At 38.9% G+C, this 16,749-nt stretch overlaps 1 non-coding gene across 1 annotated transcript; it reads left to right on the forward strand.

Moving 5' to 3' along the window:
- The first annotated feature begins 15,320 nt into the window (after nt 1–15,320).
- On the forward strand, nt 15,321–15,428 carry LOC112760990 (small nucleolar RNA R71). The gene has a single exon (XR_003181401.1). It is a non-coding gene; the product is annotated as a small nucleolar RNA R71 (small nucleolar RNA).
- Nucleotides 15,429–16,749: the final 1,321 nt, after the last annotated feature.

Genomic DNA, 16,749 nt, shown 5'->3' on the forward strand with positions numbered 1-16,749 from the left:
CGTTTAAACGCCAGTTTTCCTTCTTCACTGGGCGTTTTGAACGCCCAGCTTTTTCTGTTTGATTCCTCTGCTGAATGTTCTGAATCTTCAATTTTCTGTATTATTGACTTGAAAAGACATAGTTTTAAAAAATATTTTTGAATTTTTGATGATGGAATCAATAAAAATGCAACTAAGATCAAATAAACAATGCATGTAAGACACCAAACTTAAAAGTTTGTATACTAAGGACTATAACAATATAAAAATGCATGTAGGAAACAACAAAACATATAAAACAAGAGAATTTGAAGATCAGAGCAATGAAATCATCAAGAACAACTTGAAGATCAATGAAGAACAATATGTATAAATTTTCAAAAATTAGAAGGATAAAGACATGCAATTGACACCAAACTTAAAATTAGACAATAGACTCAAACAAGAAACATAAAATATTTTTGATTTTTATGGTTTTATAAATTTTTTTGTGATTTTCTAAACTTATATGGAAAAGAAAAAAAGATAATCAAAACTTTTAATAAGAATTCCAGGAATCATGCAATGTTAGTCTAAAGCTTCAGTCTAAAAAGATTAGACATGTTTGGCCAAGCTTCAGCAGGACATTACATTCAATAGCTAAATTGATGAGAATCAATCAGCTTTTGTGATGGTGGGAACATCACCTTGAAACTCTAGAATTCATTCTTAAAAATTCTGAAAAAAATACCTAATCTAAGCAACAAGATGAACCGTCAGTTGTCCAAACTCGAACAATCCCCGACAACGGCGCCAAAAAAACATGGAGCTCTCAAACGTGAATCACACTTTGTCACAATTCCGCACAACTAACCAGCAAGTGCACTGGGTCGTCCAAGTAATAAACCTTACGTGAGTAAGGGTCGATCCCACGGAGATTGTCGGCTTGAAGCAAGCTATGGTCATCTTATAAATCTCAGTCAGGTAGATTTAAATGGTGATGGAGGGTTGATAATTAAAAGATGAATAAAACATAAAATAAAGATAGAGATACTTATGTAATTCATTGGTGGATTTCAGATAAGCGTATGAAGATGCTTTGTTCCCCTTGAACCTCTGCTTTCCTATTGCCTTCTTCCAATCATTCATACTCCTTTCCATGGCAAGCTTTATGTTCGGCATCACTGTTGTCAATGGCTACATCCCGTCCTCTCAGTGAAAATGATCCTGATGCTCTGTCACAACATCGGCTAATCAGCTGTCGGTTCTCGATCATGTCGGAATAGGATCTATTGATCCTTTTGCGTCTGTCACACGCCCCACAATCGCGAGTTTGAAGCTCGTCACAGTCATCCCTTCCCAGATCCTACTCGGAATACCACAGGCAAGGTTTAGACTTTCCGGATCTCAGGAATGGCCGCCAATAATTCTAGCCTATACCACGAAGGTTCCAATCTTAGATCAGAAACCCAAGAGATACGCATTCAAGCCATTGCTAGTAGAACAGAGGTGGTTGTCAGGCACATGTTCATAGGTGAGAATGATGATGAGTGTCACGGATCATCAAATTCATCAAGTTGAAGAACGAATGAATATCTTGGAGAAGAAATAGACTTGAGTTGAATAGAAAAATAATAGTACTTTGTATTAATTCATGAAGAACAGCAGAGCTCCACACCTTAATCTATGGTGTGTAAAAACTCCACCGTTGAAAATACATAAGAACAAGGTCCAGGCATGGCCGTGAGGCCAGCCCCAAACGTGTCTAAGATAGCACAAGCCTTATCAAAGATCCAAAGTATATCAAAATACAATAGCAAAAGGTCCTATTTATAAAAAACTAGTAGCCTAGGGTTACAGAAATCAGTAATTAATGTAGAAATCTTCTTCCGGGCCCACTTGGTGTGTGCTTGGGCTGAGCATTAAATCATTTTCGTGTAGAGACTTTTCTTGGAGTTAAACGCCAGCTTTTGTGCCAGTTTGGGCGTTTAACTCCAGCTTTTGTGCCAGTTTCAGAGTTAAACGCCAGAATTCTTCAGCTGACTTGGAACACCTGTTTGGGCCATCAAATCTCAGGCAAAGTATAGACTATTATATATTGCTGGAAAGCCCATGATGTCTACTTTCCAACGCAATTGAAAGCGCGACAATTGGGTTTTTGTAGCTCCAGAAAATTAACTTTGAGTGCAGGGAGGTCAGAATCCAACAGCATCTGCAGTCCTTTTTCAGCCTCTGAATCAGATTTTTGCTCAGGTCCCTCAATTTCAGCCGGAAAATACCTGAAATCATAGAAAAATACACAAACTCATAGTAAAGTCTATAAATATAATTTTTAAATAAAAACTAATAAAAATATAAGAAAAACTAATTGAAATATACTAAAAATATACTAAAAACAATGCCAAAAAAGCGTATAAATTATCCGCTCATCAAGGAGCAAGAAGAGGAGCTTATCCAAGTGCTGAAACAACATAAGGATGCTATAGGATGGACACTTGCAAACTTGAATGGAATTAGTCCTTCATTGTGCATGCAAAAAATCCTGCTTGAGGAAGGTGCCAAGCCCTCAAGACAGCAACAAAGAAGGCTGAACCAAACTGGTGCACAAAATTGTGATCTCAATGGCGCCAAAAACTTGGTACGCTCTATCATAATCTCAATTCTTCTTCACAACTTCGCACAACTAACCAGCAAGTGCACTGGGCCGTCCAAGTAATAAACCTTACGTGAGTAAGGGTCGATCCCACGGAGATTGTTGGCTTGAAGCAAGCTATGGTCATCTTGTAAATCTCAGTCAGGCGAATTCAAATGGTTATGAGATTCTAATAATTAAAATATAATTAAAACATAAAAGAAGATAGAGATACTTATGTAATTAATTGGTGAGAATTTCAGATAAGCGTATGAAGATGCTTTCCTACTGTCTTCATTCAATCATTCATACTCCTTTACATGGCAAGCTATATGTTGGAGGATCACCGTTGTTAATGGCTACCGTCCGTCCTCTCAGTGAAAATGGTCCAAATGCGCTGTCACCGCACAGCTAATCATCTGTCGGTTCTCGATCATGTTGGAATAGGATCCATTGATCATTTTGCGTCTGTCACTACGCCCAACACTTGCGAGTTTGAAGCTCGTCACAGTCATCCCATCCCAGATCCTACTCGGAATACCACAGGCAAGGTTTAGACTTTTCGGATCTCAAGAATGACCGCCAATAATTCTAGCTTATACCACGAAGACTCCGATTTTTCGGAATGGAGGCTAAGAGATAAACGCTCAAGCTATTGCAGATAGAACGGAAGTGGTTGTCAGGCACGCATTCATAGGTGAGAATAATGATGAGTGTCACGGATAATCACATTCATCAGGTTGAAGTGCGAGTGAATATCTTGGAATAAGAATAAGCTTGAATTGAATGGAAAAACAATAGTACTTTGCATTAATTCATGAAGAACAGCAGAGCTCCACACCTTAATCTATGTGGTGTAGAAACTCCACCGTTGAAAATATATAAGAACAAGGTCCAGGCATGGCCGAATGGCCAGCCCCCTAAACGTGATCTCTCAACATAAAATTATCAAAAGATTATTCAAAAGAGATTGTGAAATAAATCACTAAAAGTAGTTTTTATACTAAACTAGTAACTAGGGTTACAGAAAATAAGTAAATGATGCAGAAATCCACTTCTGGGCCCATGATAAACCACTATTTTATGGTTTATCTTGTGCTCAATTGAGTGGTTTTTATTAACTCTTTACCCACTTATTCATACTATTTCCATGGTTTTACGTTTGCCTTCCTAATTATGTACTTTGATTGAAAATATGCTTCTTTCATCTTATATTTGCTCATTATTAATCCTCTTTTATTACCATTAGATGCCTTGATATGTGTGTTAAGTGTTTTCAGATATTATAAGGCAGGAATGGCTTGGAGGATGGGAAGAAAGCATGCAAAAGTGGAAGGAATGCAAGAAGTTGGAGAAATTGCTAAGCTGTCCAGCCTGACCTCTCTACACTCAAACGGCTATAACTTTAGCTACAGAGGTCCAAATGAGGCGGTTCCAGTTGCGTTGGAAAGCAAATGTCCGGGGCTTCGATTTGATATATAATATGTCATTGTTCCCTTGACGCTAGGTGAAGCAACCGCGTGATCCATGCGGCCGCGTCGCAGTGACGGAAATCCAGCGTGGCAAAATTCGAAACCAGCGAATTCTGGACTGTTTTTGACCCAGTTTGCGGCCCAGAAAACACAGATTAGAGGCTATAAAGTGGGGGAATACATCCATTCATTGAGAGGCTCTCATATTCACAATTTTGGGAGTAAATGTAGTTTTTAGAGAGAGAGGTTCTCTCCTTTCTCTTAGGATTAGGATTTTGGATTTCTCTTAGTTTTAGGAGTGACTCTCAATCCCAGGTTTAATATTCCTTTTACTTTATATTCCTCTTTTTACTTTCAGATGCTTCAATGCTTGTATTAGATATGTTGCCCAATTGGCTTATGAACTTTTCATGTTAAGATCTGCATATTTTATTTAATATTAATTGAGGTATTTCAGATTTAAGATTGCTTTGCTTTATTTATATTAATGCTTTTAATTTAATTTAGATATTTCTTCCTTTTGGCTTTGGTTAGGTAATTGGTAACACTTGAGTTGTCAAACTCAGGAGTGGTTGAAATTGGCAGATTTTGCTTTAGCTAGATTTTGCTCTAACACTAGTCTCTCCACAGGTGTTGACTAGGACTTGAGGATCAAGCTAATTAGTCCACTTGACTTAACTAAGTGGGATTAAAATCCAATTCTCATTACATCTGATAAGGATAACAAGGACAGGATTTCCAGTTCTAATACCTTGCCAAGAGTTTATTTTATTATTACTATTTTATTTTTCTTATCATTTAACATATTTCTTCCTTACTTTCAAAACCCCAGTTTACAAGACTCATAACCAATAATAAGAACATCTCCCTGCAATTCCTTGAGAAAACGACCCGAGGTTTAAATACTCGGTTATCAATTTTAAAAGGGGTTTGTACGAAGGGATTTTTGTTGGTTTAGAGACTATATCTATAACGCGACTGCTTTTATAAAATTCTTTACTGGCAAAAATTCCAACGTCAAAATGGCGCCGTTGCCAGGGAATTGCAAACATGTGCCTTATTATTGGTTATTGTAAATATTTTTTTTTTATTTTTGCTTGTTTATTTGTTTTTATTTTTGTTTTTATTTTTGCTTTTCCATAAATTAAGAGGTTATTTGTTTTTATTTAGTTATTAAAAAAATATTTTTTCAAAAATTTGTTCTTAGTGTTCATCTTGATCTTCAAGTTGTTCTTCACGTTCATCTTGACCTTCAAGATGTTCTTAGTTATTTTCTTCGTTTTGATCTAAAAATTTGAAATTTGGTGTCATTTTATTATTTTTCTCTTTCCTCATTAAATTTAAAAATATTTTTAATTAATTTTTTTCGAAAAAAAAAATTTTCAGATTTTTATTTTTAAAATTTTTATTTTATCTTATCTTATTTCAAAAATCAAATTTCGAAATTCAAATTTAAAAATTTTCAAAATTCAAATTTAAAAAATTTTCAAATTTCAAATTTCAAAAATTTAAAATTCAAATTTCAAAATTCAAATTTCAAAAATTTCAAATTTCAAAATTTAATTTTCAAATTCAAAATTTTAATAACCTTTTAATTTAAAATTTATTTTTATTTTCGTTTTTAATTTTTGTTTGCTACTATGAACTCTCACCCCTTTAGCTATGAGTCTAGTTACAATTATGTTGCAAGAAGAAGAAATTACAATGAGAATAGGCATCAATGTTGGAATAATCAAAGATGGGAGGAGCCACAAGGATTTGATCAACCCTCATGGAAACAACCACCTCCAATGGACTATCAACAACTACCATCATATGCCTATGAACCTCCTCAACACAACTTGGGACCACCATACTCACAAGCCCTTCTCCACCACTCACCTCCATATGACCCTAACCCTCATCCACCATACCAACCACCTTATGAACCAAATGAACCCTCCTATCTACCCCAAACCTCCATGGAGAAATCACTTGCCGATCTAAACTCTACTATACAAGCTCTCTTCACCTAAATCAAACCACCGAATACCTTCAACAATCAACTCTCAAGCTCTAGTGCACTTCCTTGTCAACCACAGAATAATCTCTCCATTCCATCACCACCATCCATGGAAGAGCACCCACATCCATCAATCCAAGAGCAAGATAATCCCAATTATGCTATTAATATGGAACAGAAAAGAAGGAATCATATTCGCGAATCCATACTTCATAAAGAGCAAGAGGAGGCCCTACGGGTAAGGGTAGGAGAGACCCTTGAAGATGAAAGAATAGTTGAAAGAAGTTGTTATAGAAAGAAAAACATCGAGGATGAGTACGATTTTATACTTAAACAACTGGACAAAGCAGCAATTATTAAAAAGGAAGAAGTGGTTGCGGACTTAAGAGATGTTGTACCTCCATTGGAAAGTCCAGTCACAGAGCCTCCTTCCACGGTGTTTGATGTTGATGTTGAGAAGAGCGTACAACCTCCAAGGCAGATCATGGTTGAAGATTTTGTAGAGGTTGATCAAGAGGTAGAAGATGTCAAAGAAGAGCACAAGGGAGTGGAGCTTGCAATTTCATTAAAAACACCTCCCCCTAAGTTGCCATCATCCTTTACAACATTCAAGTGGGTAAAATTCATATCCCTTAGCTTTCTAACCCCACTTGAATATGGGCTACTGGAGACGGATGGTCAACTTAGAGCTCTTTATGATATTAAGAGTAAGAGGAAGATGGCCAGTGGTAAGAATTGTCCTGTAAGGTTCATCAAGGTTGGAAGCTTTAAGTTCAAACGTAAAGGTTGGTATAAAGCTCAACTAAATGGGTCTAGGAAGCTGTTTGGTCGCTGCAGTGAGAATTCAGATCACCTTTCACCCGGCTGGAAAAATGCAGATCGAGACAAAAATGGGTGTAAAAGTAAAGTTTGGGATCCTGGAATCTGTTTTGGCATTTGTCACCCCGGGAGCCTAAGAATCTGTTTGAAGCTTCTTAAGGGCTTTACATGCTTAGTTTGGGATCCCGAAGGCCATTGGAATCACAAACATTGGTGGAGATTCCTGGATCAGTACAAGCACAAGCCACCATAACACAGGAAGCTCATCCAATGTCCAACTTAAGGACTTTAACTAAAAGTGCTAGGTGGGAGACAACCCACCATAGTATGATTGTTCCTTTTTCATTTTTATTTAGTTTTATTTGTTTTCTAGTTTTATTTTATTTTATTCTATTATATTAAACCTGGAGTTTTGAATCACATTCATATTAACACTGCATTCTGCATCTTTTCAGAAAAAAAAGGGACCACGCGACCGCATCCGCGTCGCAAGGAGATGGGAGACAATATTAATATGAACAAAGAGTTTCGCAGGAGCAGCACTGGAGGCGTGCCAATGGCACAAATCACCCCACGCGACCGCGTCGCTGACGCGACTGCGTCATATGGGAATAATGGCCTCCCACACGAGCGCGTCACCCACGTGGCCGCGTGACCTGAAATCGGCGTAAAAAGGGTGCATGGCCGAAAGTTGTGCTGGAGTTGGGCTGGACTCGTGCTTGCAGCCCAAGCCCTCCCACCCGAACGCGTGCCCCACGTGTTCGCGTCATATTGGAAATATGGCCACTCACGCGATCGCATGCCCCACGCGACCGCGTCACCCTGGATTTTGGCAATACTAAGTTTTGAACAGAGAGTTGTGCAACCGCGAGGCTGCACTCGCGCCACTAGCACAAATCGAGTCACGTGATCGCATGCCCCACGCGTCTGCGTCACCCAACCTTATCGCGCACCACGCGACCGCGTCACCCACGCGACCGCGTCACCAGCGTCGCACAACCTATCCAGATTAGTGCCAATTTTCTTCTCTTTTCTTCTCCGAATCCTTATTCTTCTTATCTTTTCTTATTTCTTTCTTCTTCCTTTCCTATTTTCTCTCACTTCCATTCTATTTTATTTAAATTATTTGTATATTTTCATTCATTGCATATTTTTATTTTTCTAAAAATATTATTGGTGTTCAAATGTTCTTATTCAACTGTTACATCTTTTCTGGTATTTTCTTGGTGCTTAATGACTTGTTTAGTTCTGATTGAGTAATATTATTTAAATCAATGTCAATCTTTTATATCTGTATTACTTTTGTATTGACATGAATTTATATTATCTCTCCTTCCCCATTCTCTTCTCCATTGTTGCAAATTTTTGCACCACTGGTAGGTGGTGCACGAAATTGTGATCTCCAGGCTCGAACAAATCCTGGTAATGGCTCCAAAGCTTGGTGCTCTGATCTTAATTCATGATTGTCACAACTTCGATACAACTAACCAGCAAGTGCACTGGGTCGTCCAAGTAATACCTTACGTGAGTAAGGGTCGAATCCCACGGAGATTGTTGGTATGAAGCAAGCTATGGTCACCTTGTAAATCTCAGTAAGGCAGATATAAAGTAATCATGGAGTTTTTGAATAATAGATAATATAATAGGGATAGAGATACTTATGTAATTCATTGGTGAGAATTTCAGATAAGCGAATGGAGATGCTTTTCGTTCCTCTGAACTTCTGCTTTCCTGCTATCTTCATCCAGTCAGTCTTACTCCTTTCCATGGCTGGCTTTATGTGATACATCACCACTGTCAATGGCTACTTTCGGTCATCTCTCGGGAAAATGATCCAATGCCCTGTCACGGCACGGCTAATCGTCTGGAGGCATCACCCTTGTCAATGACTTCATCTTATCCTCTCAGTGAATAATATGCTCACGCACCCTGTCACGGCACGGCTATTCATCTGTCGGTTCTCGATCATGCTGGAATAGGATTTACTATCCTTTTGCGTCTGTCACTAACGCCCTGCAATCGCGAGTTAGGAGCTCGTCACAGTCATTCAATCATTGAATCCTACTCGGAATACCACAGACAAGGTTTAGACTTTCCGGATTCTCTTGAATGCCGCCATCATTCTAGCTTACGCCACGAAGATTCTGGTTAGGAGATCTAAGAGATACTCATTCTAGCTTAATTCATGTAGAACAGAAGTGTTTGTCAGGCACGCGTTCATAAGGGAGAAGGATGATGAGCGTCACACATAATCATCACATTCATCACGTTCTTGGGTGCGAATGGATATCTTAGAAGCGAAATAAGAAGAATTGAATAGAAAACAGAAGTACTTTGCATTAATCTTTGAGGAACAGCAGAGCTCCACACCTTAATCTATGGAGTGTAGAAACTCTACCGTATGAAAATACATAAGTGAAGGTCCAGGCATGGCCGAGATGGCCAGCCCCCTTAGTCTAAGAACTATGTGTTCAAAGATGCCTAATACAATAGTAAGAGGTCCTATTTATAATAAACTAGCTACTAGGGTTTACATGAGTAAGTATTTGATGTATAAATCCACTTCCGGGGCCCACTTGGTGTGTGTTTGGGCTGAGCTTAAGTGTTGCACGTGCAGAGGCCATTTGTGGAGTTGAACGCCAGTTTCTGTGCCAGTTTGGGCGTTCAACTCTGGTTCTGGATCCTTTTCTGGCGCTGGACGCCAGATTTGGGCAGAAGGCTGGCGTTGAACGCCAGTTTACGTCATCAATTCTTCGCCAAAGTATGGACTATTATATATTGCTGGAAAGCCCTGGATGTCTACTTTCCAACGCAATTGGAAGCGCGCCATTTCGAGTTCTTTAGCTCCAGAAAATCCACTTTGAGTGCAGGGAGGTCAGAATCCAACAGCATCAGCAGTCCTTTTTCAACCTCTGAATCTGATTTCTGCTCAAGTCCCTCAATTTCAGCCAGAAAATACCTGAAATCACAGAAAAACACACAAACTCATAGTAAAGTCCAGAAATGTGAATTTAACATAAAAACTAATGAAAACATCCCTAAAAGTAACTAGATCCTACTAAAAACATACTAAAAACAATGTCAAAAAGCGTATAAATTATCCGCTCATCACAACACCAAACTTAAATTGTTGCTTGTCCCCAAGCAAATGAAAATCAAATAGGATAAAAAGAAGAGAATATACTACAAATTCCAAACTATCAATGAAACAGAGCTTCAGTCATATGAGCGGGACTTATAGCTTTTTGCCTCTTGAATAGTTTTGGCATCTCACTTTATCCATTGAGGTTCAGAATGATTGGCATCTATAGGAACTTCAGATTTCGAATAGTGTTATTGACTCTCCTAGTTCAGTATGATGATTCTTGAACACAACTTTTTTATGAGTCTTGGCCGTGGCCCTAAGCACTTTGTTTTCCAGTATTACCACCGGATACATAAATGCCACAGACACATAATTGGGTAAACCTTTTCAGATTGTGACTCAGCTTTGCTAGAGTCCCCAATTAGAGGTGTCCAGCGTTCTTAAGCACACTCTTTGGTAGCGTTTGGTGGAGAGACAGAGACGGAAAGACTGAGACTGAGAGACAGAGACTAAGAGACAGGGATTGAAATAAATCTTAGTATTTTGTTTGGTGCAAAATGGGAGACAGGAATTGAAACAAGAATGAAACTCTAATTTAATTTGCACAAAGGGTAAAATTGGAATTAATTAATTGAAATGAAAGTATTTTAGGTATAAAATGTTATTAAAGTTTCAGTCTCCATCTTTAAAAATTTCAGTCCCCTGTGTCCTTACTTTTTGAAGGTACTGAAATACTGAAATTTTAGAGACAGAGACAGAAATTTTAGTACCAGTCTCTGAACTAACAAACACGATACTGAGTCTCAGTCTCTCAGTCTCTGTCTCAGTACCTCAAAACAAACGCTACCTTTGTTTTTGCTTTGGACCTTGACTTTAACCGCTCAGTCTCAAGTTTTCACTTGACACCTACACGCCACAAGCACATGGTTAGGGACAGCTTGGTTTAGCCGCTTAGACCAGGATTTTATTCCTTTAGGCCCTCCTATCCACTGATGCTCAAAGCCTTGGGATCCCTTTTTTATTTGCCCTTGCCTTTTGGTTTTAAGGGTTATTGGCTTTTTCTGCTTGCTTTTTCTTTTTCTTTATTATTTTTTTTTCTATTTTTTTTTCGCCCCTTTTTTTCTTCTTTTTTTTTTTTTTCTGCAAGCTTTGTTCGTTGCTGCTTTTTCTTGCTTCAAGAATCATTTTTATGATTTTTCAGATTATCGAATAACATGTCTCCTAGTCATCATTCTTTCAAGAGCCAACATATTTAACATTCTTAAACAACAACTTCAAAAGACATATGCACTGTTCAAACATACATTCAGAAAATAAGAAGCACTGTCACCACATCAATATAATTAAACTAAGTTCAAGGATAAATTCGAAACTCATGTACTTCTTGTTCTTTTAAATTAAAACAGTTTTTATTTAAGAGAGGTGATGGATTCATAGGACATTCATATCTTTAAGACATAGTTACTAACTACTAATGATCATGTAATGAAGACACAAACATATATAAGCACATAACATATAAAAACGAAAAACAGAGAAAGTAAGAACAAGGAATGAGTCCACCTTAGTGATGGTGGCGTTTCCTTCTTGAGGAACCAATGATGTCCTTGAGCTCTTCTATGTCTCTTCCTTGTCTTTGTTGCTCCTCCCTCATTGCTTTTTGATCTTCTCTTATTTCATGAAGCATGATGGAGTGCTCTTGATGTTCCACCCTTAGTTGTCCCATATTGGAACTCAATTCTTCTAGGGAGGTGTTGATGTGCTCCCAATAGTTTTGTGGAGGAAGGTGCATTTGAGGCATTTCCGGAATCTCATGGTGATGAGCTTCTTGCGCCTCTTGAGCTCCATGACTGGGCTCTCTTGCTTGCTCCATCTTTTTCTTAGTGATGGGCTTTTCCTCTTTGATGAGGATATCTCCCTCTATGTCAATCCCAGCTGAATTGCATAGGTGGCAAATGAGGTGAGAAAAGGCTAACCTTGCCATAGTGGAGGACTTGTCAGCCACCTTGTAGAGTTCTTGAGGTATAATCACATGAACTTCTACCTCTTCTCCAATCATGATGCTATGGATCATGATGGCCCGGTCTATAGTAACTTCAGACCGGTTGCTAGTGGGAATGATTGAGCATTGAATAAACTCCAACCATCCTCTAGCTATAGGCTTGAGGTCCAATCTTCTTAGTTGAACCGGCTTGCCTTTGGAGTCAATCTTCCATTGAGCTCCTTCTACACATATGTCCATAAGGACTTGGTCCAACCTTTGATCAAAGTTGACTCTCCTTGTGTAGGGGCGTGCGTTCTCTTCCATGTATGGCAAGTTGAACGCCAACCTCACATTCTCCGGACTAAAATCTAAGTATTTCCCCCGAACCATTGTAACATAGTTCTTTGGATCCGGGTTCTTACTTTGATCATGGTTCTTGGTGATTCATGCATTGGCATAGAACTCTTGAACCATTAGGATGCCGACTTGTTGGATGGGATTTGTTAGAACTTCCCAACCTCTTCTTTGAATTTCATGTCGGATCTCCGGATACTCATTTCTTTTGAGTTTAAAAGGGACCTCAGGGATCACCTTCTTCTTGGCCACAACATCATAGAAGTGGTCTTGATGGGCTTTGGAGATGAACCTTTCCATCTCCCATGACTCGGATGTGGAAGCTTTTGTCTTCCCTTTCCCTCTTCTAGAGGATTCTCCGGTCTTAGGTGCCATCAATGGTAATGGAAAAACAAAAAAGCTATGCTTTTACCACACCAAACTTAGAATATTGCTCGCCCTCGAGCAATAAACAAAAGAATAGAAGAAGAAGAAGAAGAAATATGAAGAGGGAGAGGGAGATGTGGTTTCGGCTAAGTAGAGTGTAGAGGGGTGTGTTGTGTGAATTTGAGGAAGAATGGAGGTCTTTATATAGGGAAGGGAGGGGGGAAGGTTTCGGCCATATGGGTGGGTTTGGGTGGGAAATTGGTTTTGAATTTTGAAGGTAGGTGGAGTTTATGAGGTAGGTTTTTTGGGAAGAGTGGGTGGATGTGAGTGGTGAAGGTTTAGTGGGGAAGAGAGATTGAGGTGATTGGTGAAGGGCTTTTAGGGAAGAGTGCTTATGGGGTTGTGTGAAAGAGAGTGGTGAGAAGAAGTGAGTGGAGGTAGGTGGGGATCCTGTGGGGTCCACAGATCCTGAGTGGATCCTGTGGGGTCCACATATCCTGAGATGATCCTGTGGGGTCCACAGATCCTGAGGTGTCAAGGCATTTACATCCCTGCACCATTAGGCATGTAAAAATGCCTTTGTATCCAACTCTGGGCGTTCAGCGCCAGGTTGGTGGCCATTTTGGGCGTTCAACGCCCATCTGTGTGCCATTTCTGGCGTTGAACACCAGAACCATGCCTGTTCTGGCGTTCAGCGCCCAGAAGCTGCCCATTTTGAGCGTTCAGCGCCAGAACCATGCTCTGTTCTGGCGCTGAACGCCAGACAGATGCTCCTCCAGGGTGTGATTTTTCTTCTGCTGTTTTTGATTCCGTTTTCAATTTTTCTATTTATTTTGTGACTCCACATGATCATGACCCTAAGAAAATATAAAAAACAATGAAAATAAGAATTAGATAAACATTGGGTTGCCTCCCAACAAGCGCTTCTTTAATGTCAATAGCTTGACAATGGGCTCTCATGGAGCCTCACAGATGTGCAGAGCTTTGTTGAAACTCTCCAACACCAAACTTAGAGTTTGGATATGGGAGTTCAACTCCAAACTTAGAGTTTGGTTGTGGCCTCCCAACACCAAACTTAGAGTTTGACTGTGGGGGCTTTGGTTGACTCTGCTTGGAGAGAAGCTTTTTCTGCTTCCTCTCCATGGTTGCAGAGGGAGATCCTTGAGTTTTGAATACAAGGGAGTTCTCATTCCATTGAAGGACTATTTCACCTCTGTCAACATCAATCACAGCTCTTGCTGTGGCCAGGAAAGGTCTTCCTAGGATGATGGATTCATTCTCTTCCTTTCCAGTATCCAGGACTATGAAATCAGTAGGTACGTAAAGGCCCTCAACCTTTACTAATACATCTTCTACTTGTCCATAAGCTTATCTTCTTGAGCTGTCTGCCATCTCTAGTGAGATTTTAGCAGCTTGCACCCCATAGATTCCCAGTTTCTCTATTACAGAGAGGGGCATGAGGTTTATTCCTGAACCAAGGTCACACAGAGCCTTAAAGATTATGGTGCCTATGGTACAGGGTATTATGAACTTTCCAGGATCCTGTCTCTTCTGAGGCAATGTCAGTTGATCCAGATCACTTAGTTCATTGATGAACAAGGGAGGTTCAACTTCCCAAGCATCAATGCCAAACAATTTGGCATTCAGCTTCATGACTGCACCAAGAAACTTGGCAGTTTGCTCTTCAGTGACATCCTCATTCTCTTCAGAAGAGGAATACTCATCAGAGCTCATGAAGGGCATAAGGAGGTTCAATGGAATCTCTATGGTCTCTAGATGAGCCTCAGAGTCCTTTGGTTCCTCAGAGGGAAGCTCCTTATTGATCACTGGACGTCCCAGGAGGTCTTCCTCCTTGGGATTCACGTCCTCTCCTCTCCTCACAGGTTCGGCCATGGCGCTTATGTCAATGGCCTTGCACTCTCCTTTTGGGTTCTCTTCTGTATTGCTTGGGAGAGTACTAGGAGGGATTTCAGTGATCCTTTTACTCAGCTGGCCCACTTGTGCTTCCAGATTTCTAATGGAAGACCTTGTTTCATTCATGAAACTTACAGTGGCCTTAGATAGATCAGAGACTAGATTTGCTAAATTAGAAGCATTTTGTTCAGAGTTCTCTGTCTGTTGCTGAGTTGATGGAAAAGGCTTGCTGTTGCTAAACCTATTTCTTCCACCATTATTAAAGCCATGCTGGGGCTTTTGATCCTTCCATGAGAAATTTGGATGATTTCTCCATGTTGAGTTATAGGTGTTTCCATAAGGTTCACCTAAGTAATTTACCTCTGCTATTGCAGGGTTCTCAGGATCATAAGCTTCTTCTTCAGAAGATGCCTCTTGAGTACTGTTGGATGCAGCTTGCATTCCATTCAGACTCTGAGAAATCATATTGACTTGCTGAGTCAATATTTTATTCTGAGCCAATATGGCATTCAGAGTATCAACCTCAAGAACTCCTTCTTCATAGGCGTCCCATTACTCACAGGATTCCTTTCAAAAGTGTACATGAACTGGTTATTAGCAACCATGTCAATGAGTTCTTGAGCTTCTGCAGGCGTTTTCTTTAGGTGAATGGATCCACCTGCAGAAGTGTCCAGTGACATCTTTGATAGCTCAGATAAACCATCATAGAATATATCCAGGATGGTCCATTCTGAAAGCATGTCAGAAGGACACTTTTTGGTCAACTGTTTGTATCTTTCCCAAGCTTCATAGAGGGATTCACCTTCTTTCTGTCTGAAGGTTTGAACATCAGCTCTAAGCTTGCTCAGCTTTTGAGGAGGAAAGTACTTGGCTAAGAAAGCCGTGACCAGCTTATCCCAAGAGTTCAGGCTGTCTTTAGGTTGAGAATCCAACCATAATCTAGCTCTGTCTCTTACAGCAAAAGGGAAAAGCATGAGCCTGTAGACTTCAGGATCTACTCCATTAGTCTTAACAGTATCACATATTTGCAAGAATTCAGTTAAGAACTGAAAAGGATCTTCAGATGGAAGTCCATGAAACTTGCAGTTCTGCTGCATCAGAGAAACTAATTGAGGTTTCAGCTCAAAGTTGTTTGCTCCAATGGCAGGAATGGAGATGCTTCTTCCATGTAAATTGGAATTAGGTGCAGTAAAGTCACCAAGTATCTTCCTTACATTATTATTATTTTCGGCTGCCATCTCCTTTTCCTGTTCGAAAATTTCTGAAAGGTTATCTCTGGATTGTTGTATTTTAGCTTCTCTTAATTTTCTCTTCGGAGTCCTTTCAGGTTCTGGATCTGCTTCCACAAGAATGTTCTTATCCTTGCTCCTGCTCATATGACAAAGAAGAAGGCACAGAAAAATAATAATAATAATGGAGATCCTTTATACCACAGTATAGGGATTCCTGTGTGAGTGGAAGAAGAGGGGGAGACAAAGAATGTAATATAATGGAAGAAACATAACTGTGAGGATGGAAGAGAGGTGAGATGAGATGTTAGGATATGAATGAATAAATAAAATAGGATGGGGGAGGTATAATTTTCGAAAATTATTTTGAAAAGGAGTTAGTGATTTTTGAAAATTGGTTTTTGAAAATTTGTTAGTATTTTTCGAAAATTTTTTTTGAAATAAAAATAAAAATAAAAATAATTAGTTAATTAAAAAGAAATTTTTAAAAAAGGGGGAGATATTTTCGAAAATTAGAAAGAGAGAATTAGTTAGGTGGTTTTGAAAAAGTTAAGAAACAAACAAAGAGTTAGTTAGTTAGTTGAAACAAATTTTGAAAAGATAAGAAGTTAGGAGGTTAGAAAAGATATTTTGAAAAGATATTTTTGAAAAAGATAAGATAAGAAGATATTTTTGAAAAGATATGATAGAAATTAGTTTTTGAAAAAGATTTGATTTTTAAAATCACAATAAATGACCTGATTCATAAGAAATCACAAGATATGATTCTAGAATTTAAAGTTTGAATCTTTCTTAACAAGCAAGTAACAAACTTCAAATTTTTGAATCAAAACATTAATTGATTAGTTATTTTCGAAAATTTTATATAAAAATAAGAAAAAGATTTTTGAAAAAGATTTTTGGAATTTTCGAAAATAACTAAGAATTTTGAAAA

This window comes from Arachis hypogaea, chromosome 16 (assembly GCF_003086295.3).
Source record: "Arachis hypogaea cultivar Tifrunner chromosome 16, arahy.Tifrunner.gnm2.J5K5, whole genome shotgun sequence".
NCBI lineage: Eukaryota > Viridiplantae > Streptophyta > Magnoliopsida > Fabales > Fabaceae > Arachis > Arachis hypogaea.